The sequence below is a fragment of the Callospermophilus lateralis genome, chromosome 15 (genome assembly GCF_048772815.1).
Source record: "Callospermophilus lateralis isolate mCalLat2 chromosome 15, mCalLat2.hap1, whole genome shotgun sequence".
NCBI lineage: Eukaryota > Metazoa > Chordata > Mammalia > Rodentia > Sciuridae > Callospermophilus > Callospermophilus lateralis.
The window spans coordinates 70,612,344-70,618,745 of NC_135319.1; positions in this window are offsets into that span (position 1 = coordinate 70,612,344).

Below are 6,402 nucleotides of genomic sequence, written 5' to 3' on the forward strand. Positions count from 1 at the left end.
TTCTTTCTGGTAATCATTTGTCTGACTTCTCTAGCCTGTAGCTTCTAATGATTCTCCAGAAGGTGCCCAGCCCTGATGTCCTAGTGCATTTTGGGAGCAAGTGTGTCTCTCAGATTCTTGACCTTTGGTGCAATTGGATCTCCAGATTATTGGTGACAGTGCTGATGTTGGTGTTCAGGGCCTGCCTAGGATGGACGTTTGTCACTGCAGATGGGCACCTTCTCAAAACGTCCCTGGTGAGAGGAAATCTTGAGAAGAGGGAGGGGAAGAAGAAAACACTCCAAGTCCAAATACCCTCCTTTGGACAAGTGAATGCTGTCGTCCCTATGGGCGGGCACGAGTGCCTGTCATTCTGTTCAAACTTTGGCCATGGGCCTGGGAGACACGGAGGGTCTTGTGACTGGAAAGAATTCCAAAGCAGGAAATGAAACACCCATTTATCACTCTGGGCTAAGTACGTCAGAATTTCACTGTCATGGCTCGGGATGTCTCACCAAATGTTCTGTAACCAGCATCCTGTAGCAAAAAAACGCACACACCCCAAGTCACGGGTAAAGGTCACTCTGTGGGATTTGCGTCATGTACTCTTTCAATCTGTCCCAACAGATGCCCCCATTTGCCTGTTGGGTACCCAGCTCAGGGTCACGTGAGGGATGCAGTTGGCAAAGATGTGGGACCTGCTCCCCACCACAGGAGCCCCTCACCTGTCCGCCATCTTGGTGGAGGGTTTACCCTGGAGCTTTGGAGCTGCTGCTTTTGCAGTGAGAGGCTCTGGCTTGGCCCCACCACAGATTTGCACAAAGAGAGCTGAGGATGCTGGGGGCACCAGCAGTTGCCCTCTGCTGGGAGTGTCCATCGCCTCCCCCGGAGGAGGGAGGCTGAGACTGTCCAGTGTTATTTGTCGAAGCTTCTGATGTTTTTGGCTTGGCTCCCTCTCAGTTTGTTCCCCAGCCTCCCAGACGAGCTGAGGCCAGGCAGCAGCGTGTGTGAGGTTTTGACTTGTTCCTGCCCCCTCAGGAGCTGTCCCCTGTTCCTGCCTCTGACTCAGCCCAAACTAGCCCTCCCCTCTTCCCACATCTCAGCTGGGCCCTGCCATCTGCTGGCCCTGGGCATATTTTGCCCCATGTACATAGTTACCAGGAGTCACTCCCTGCCAGCTGGACAGAGGCAAGCCTGCTTGGTGAGGCGGCCTGGCCTGCCAGAAGAGGTGCCACATGACGGGCAGTCGGTGCTACCATCTGCTCTGAAGGGCCTCGTTGCCATGGCGCCTGAACGAATGCAGAGTGGAGCGTGTGAATCAGTGTTTCCCGGGATCTGTGCTTGGGAACAGGGGCATCATCTCCCGTGGCCTCTCCTGGACTCAGGGGACTGATCAGCCTTTGCAGGTATAAATCGCCTTCACTGGTGACTCTTTGGCATGGGACCGCAATTGCTTTTGATGTGACCGAAAATGACATTCTCTGGGTGGCTAAAATGAAGGTGGTCTCTTTTAGGACCCCACGTACTACTAATATAGAAAACTCGAAGAGCCTGGAAATAAAGGATGGATAAAAATACTTTGGGGGGAAAAATTGCTGGCTGGTGGTCCACAGCCCTGCTTGGGGTCTGAGTGGCCTCCTGCAGGTTGCCAAGGTCCTGGTCACATGCCCTTCCCTATACTTCCTCCTTATTTCTTTGTCTTTGGACTGACATACAGAGAAACCAAGTCATCGACCTCCGGATGAAACTAAGAGGACGTGGAAAGAGGGCAGAGCAACTGAAGGGTGCTACGGAGAGCTCGTGAGCAGGAAGGGCAGAGACAAAACAGAGGCCAAAAACACAAAAATGTCAACAATAGGACATCTGTGTTCTTATGTCCAGAGAGAACCACATTTAACATCGTGTGCGTGTCTCACAAGGAGCATTTTAACCTCAGGATTCAAGAGGTTATCTTTATCTTTGCAAGAGAAAAAGCTCACCCTAGAGAAGGGGAAAATGAGTTGCAACCACAGTTCTGGAAAAAACCCCAGGTCACAAGGGATGTTGACATCAGAATGCACAACCAGAGCAGGTTGTGGGGTCTTCCTGGGAGGGTTTGAGTGGCCTCTGAGTGGCCTCCACTAGTGGCCTAGTTATATTCCAAAGGCTGCCATAAGAAGCAGGTATTGGGATGAATAAAGAGGAATTATATAATGATAGGGGCAAGAGGTGTTTCAGAAATTTCATTCTGTGTTGAAACTCATCTCTGACTTCCCTTAATGCTAGTTGATTGACCAAATGTCTCTTTGCCTTTTCCAGAGCTTTTTTTTTTTTTCCTTAACCAGGGATTGAACCCAGGGGTGTTCTACCACTGAGCCCCATCCCCAGCCCTTTGCTTTAATATTTTATTTTGAGACAGGCACTCTCTAAATTGCTCAGGGCCTCGATAAGTTGCTGAGACTGGCCTTGAACTTGCAATCTTCCTGCCTCAGCCTCCTGAACCGCTGGGTGTTGGGGATGCAAATCAAGTCAAGATGGCACCTGGCAGTTTGCCAGGAGGAGTGGTTTGTGAAGCAACGCCAGCAAGCCATTTAGATGGTGAGGATTCCTTATTGGCTGACTGCTGACTGATGTTAATTGAGTCAAGCTGTGTGTAATCGGTTAGGTATATATACCTCTGCTATCCTGCAATAAGGCAGTTCCGCTACCTTAGGAGCCCGCTACTTTGAGTTCTCTCTCAGTTCTCTCTGAGTTCACTCGCAATAAAGTAGTTCCTGCTTCAACCTTCAAGTTGCTTGTCACCTCTCAGTTATTTTGCCCAGCCAGACTGCGGCAGCTGGGATTATAGGTGTGCACTACCATGGCCAGCTAAAAATTTCATTCTAAAGTAATGGTCATTGGCTGTTCATTTGCTAGTCAGAAAAGTCTTCTTTGGGGACTTTTTCTGAGCTACTGTCCCAAATGATGTGAAGGCAGAGGGAGGAAGAGCGTGGGGGACCCACAGATGCCCTAGGTATGGGGGCAGCAGGGGTTGGTCACCTGGGAGCCAGGGGAAGGGTTTGCTGGGGTTTGGTTTCAGGTGTTAAGATGGGAGCACGGGGTAGTCAGAGCAATAACAACACATCTTGTCTTTACTGAGTGCCTGCTGTATACAAGGGAGTCTACACACCTGACTTACTCCTCCCGATCTTGTGAGTCCTAATCATTTTATAGTCGGGCGAACTGAGACTTGGAGGTGGATAACTTGCCCCAACGTCACGCGGCTGGCACCGTGCAGGGCTGGGATTTGTGTACTCCAGAGCCTGTGCCCTCAACCCCCAAGCTCCTCTGTCTTCAAGTCACCAGTAATCGCCTTGCCTCCGTCCTTGTGACCTTCCTCTTCTGCTCCCTCTGGACTTTGTTTCCCTCGTATCTGCTCAGTGCCTGGATGCAGGGCACACGGTGATGATACTCACTCGCTGTCCTGTGAGTGAGCGAATGCAGGGCACAGGACGAGATGGTCGCCTGGACAAACGGGTGTCCAGGGAGCCCCTCACGAGGCAGCTGTCACAGCCTCTGCCGTGTGAAGAGGAACCTGTGTCTCCAGAGCAGCAGGGGTGTCCTGCCAGGTACCCCAGCTCCGTCCATCTGTCCTGACTATGGCAAATACTGGTCTGGGCTCTTGCTGTTCTCCTGCAGCACAGAGCCTAGGAGAGCAGAGATGTTGGAAGGGCCGAGGACAGAGACCCCTCATTATTCTCACAAATTGGGGGGCAATGCCCTAGACCCCTCCCCAGGAGGTCCACAAACATTTCCTGAGCACCTGGCATGTGTCTGTCCCCAAAGGAGGTGTAGAGGAAACAGACCTCGCAGGTCCCACCCTGTGTGCCGAGGGAGTCCGGGGAAAGGAAGCGCTGGGGGCGCAGAGGAACCGGGAGGTGGGAATTGGCTGTGAGGAGCTCTGCTAAGTGCAAAGGTAACAATGAACGGAATGCTGTTTTGTTGTGGAGCTTATTTTTCTCCAGGCCCTAGCCTCAGTGATTTACACATGCATTCCCAGTCAATTTCATGAAGTGGGTGGCATTATTCCCATTTTACAGTTGAGAAAACTAAGGTAAAATCAACGCTTACAGAAATGATAAGACTTGCTTGCAGTGCGGGGATGAGGCACCACTGGGATTTGAACACGGAGCCTAAGCTCTCAGCTCCTGTGCCATTTACGCGTATCTGAAGCCTCGGTCTCATGGAGTAGACAGTGAGACCGCTGGGTCCCGTACAGGGGGAGTCCACCCTGGCCAGCTGTGAATAAAGCCAAGGGGAAGCAGGAAGTGGATCATTGCTTTCTGTTTCTATTTTACACTAAGTTACCCTAATAGAAACCAAAAGTATCACTGACCAGTGGGTTTCAAAGAATCAGAGGGGACCAACCCCCGCTGCTCTCCCTGTCCTGAGAGCTTCGCTTAGCCCTTCTTCCTCCCTAGGACAGAAGCAATGCCTTGGAACATCTCTGAGGCCTGTGTGGGTCTATCTTGCTGGGAGATAATTTGTTGCTGAGAGTTTTTATGTTCTGGTTTCTTTCTGGGGCTGTAGAGGGACACCAGAGTGATGACAAGTGCGATTTCACCTATAAAGTAAGGCCTCACGTTGTGTAGGAGGAAACCAGCCAGCCCTGGGGCTCAGGTGAGTGGAGTCCAGGCATTTGGAAGACAATCAGGTGGCTTCGGTTTTCTTCTGGGAGGTGCTTCAGATTTTGTGAGGGAGCTAAAGCTGTGAGAGCTCAGACTCAAGGCAGACCCAGCTCTTCCCACGCCCCTCGGGTGGCCTCTACTTCACTTCCAATGACTACCACGCCTTCCTGGATCTCTGACTTATTCTGCAGCCATTGGTCTTGACTTCCTAACAGACCCAGTTCCCTGGGCACAGAACCCCTGACTTCTACCTCTGCTCCTCACCTAGTGCCTGACCCCGGGAAAGCCCACCTGTTGCTCAGGGCTTGGCCGAATGCCTTTCCTTTACTCTGCAGCCTCGATTGCAGAAATCCCCAGCAATGGTTGCTTTTGACGGTGTAAAGAGCTTGGTGGTGAATCTAAGTACAGGATACAGTGAGTACCAGGAGAGGAAGGGTCACTTCAAAACAGGCCAAGTGCACAGAGATAAACAGCAAAAAAGTCTGGAGGCAGCTGAGTGATCCTCGGTAGGGGAGGCTGGTAAACTGAGGCCCAAGCACACACACAGAGTTGACAGTTAACAGCTGTTTTAAGGAATAAGACAGAAAAATGTTCAAAAAGATGCCCAAGAAAAGTTAGATGGCATGCCATTTAAGCAAGGCAAATGCAGATGTGATAAGCCTACACAGAAAAATTTTGGAAGGATGCCCAAGAAACAGTACTGGTTCTCTCTGGGGAGTGGACTCAGAAGTCAGGAGGAGGAGCTTTTGTGTTGATTTTGTTTTGTTTTTTTTTTTAAAATCATGACTAGTACTGTTTTATTTAAAACAAACTACTTAAAGTACAAGCTATCTTTAGATGGCGATGAGAAAAGTCAACTGTAAACACTGCCCCTCCAGGGGGGTGGAGGTGGGGTGGGGGAGTGGAGGTGGGCGGGGGAGGGGTGCAGTGAGATGGGGACTGGCCTGGCCTTCTCTGGGCGGTTCTCGGCTCTGCATGGGAACAAACCAAACAACCTTCCAGCTCTTCCCAGGAACGCGGGAATGTTCTGAATAAGCCTCGGAGAGGCTGAATCCAGGATCTCCTGAATGTTCCCTGGCTGCTGCCGGGGCTGCCAACCCTGCCAACCCTGCCACCTCGGCACCCCACAGGGCACAGAGCACGTAACTAAGAACTCCATAGCTTAGGGGTGAATCAAGCTACTGTCTCACTCAAAAACTGCCAATGGTTCATCACTCATCACCAAATTGGCTGTAGCTTAGCATCTAAGGCTTCCCGTGATTCAGCTCCCCCTCTACCTTCTCAACTTGATGTGCCACAACATCCCAGGAACATATATACCAGCACTGCCTGGTTAGAATATTGACAGTCACTGACCCCTGTGTGACCTTAGATAAATCACATAACCCCTCTGTGCCTCAGTTTCCTCATCAGGAAAATGGGAGGACAGTTACTGCAGCCACCTCAGGACTGACTGACTGACTTGGAGCTCACAGGTGGGGGCACACAAAGCAAGAGCTGCTGTGGAGTCGGGTGGTTCTGGCTGCCGTGTTTCTCTTGGTCACACAGTTCTACCTGTCCTTCAGAGCCACCAGGAGGCCTTCCAGAATTACCTGAGGAATCTGGTGAAATGCAGATTCCTAGACCCCATTCCCAGAGATACCTCTGCAGCCTGTGATGTGGCCCGGGAGCCAGCATCCATGTGATATGGGTAGTGTGGGGCCACATGTGGGCAAACAGGTCCTCACTGGTCTTCTTGGAACCTACCAGCACTGTGTGCATTTCAGTCTTTCTTGTG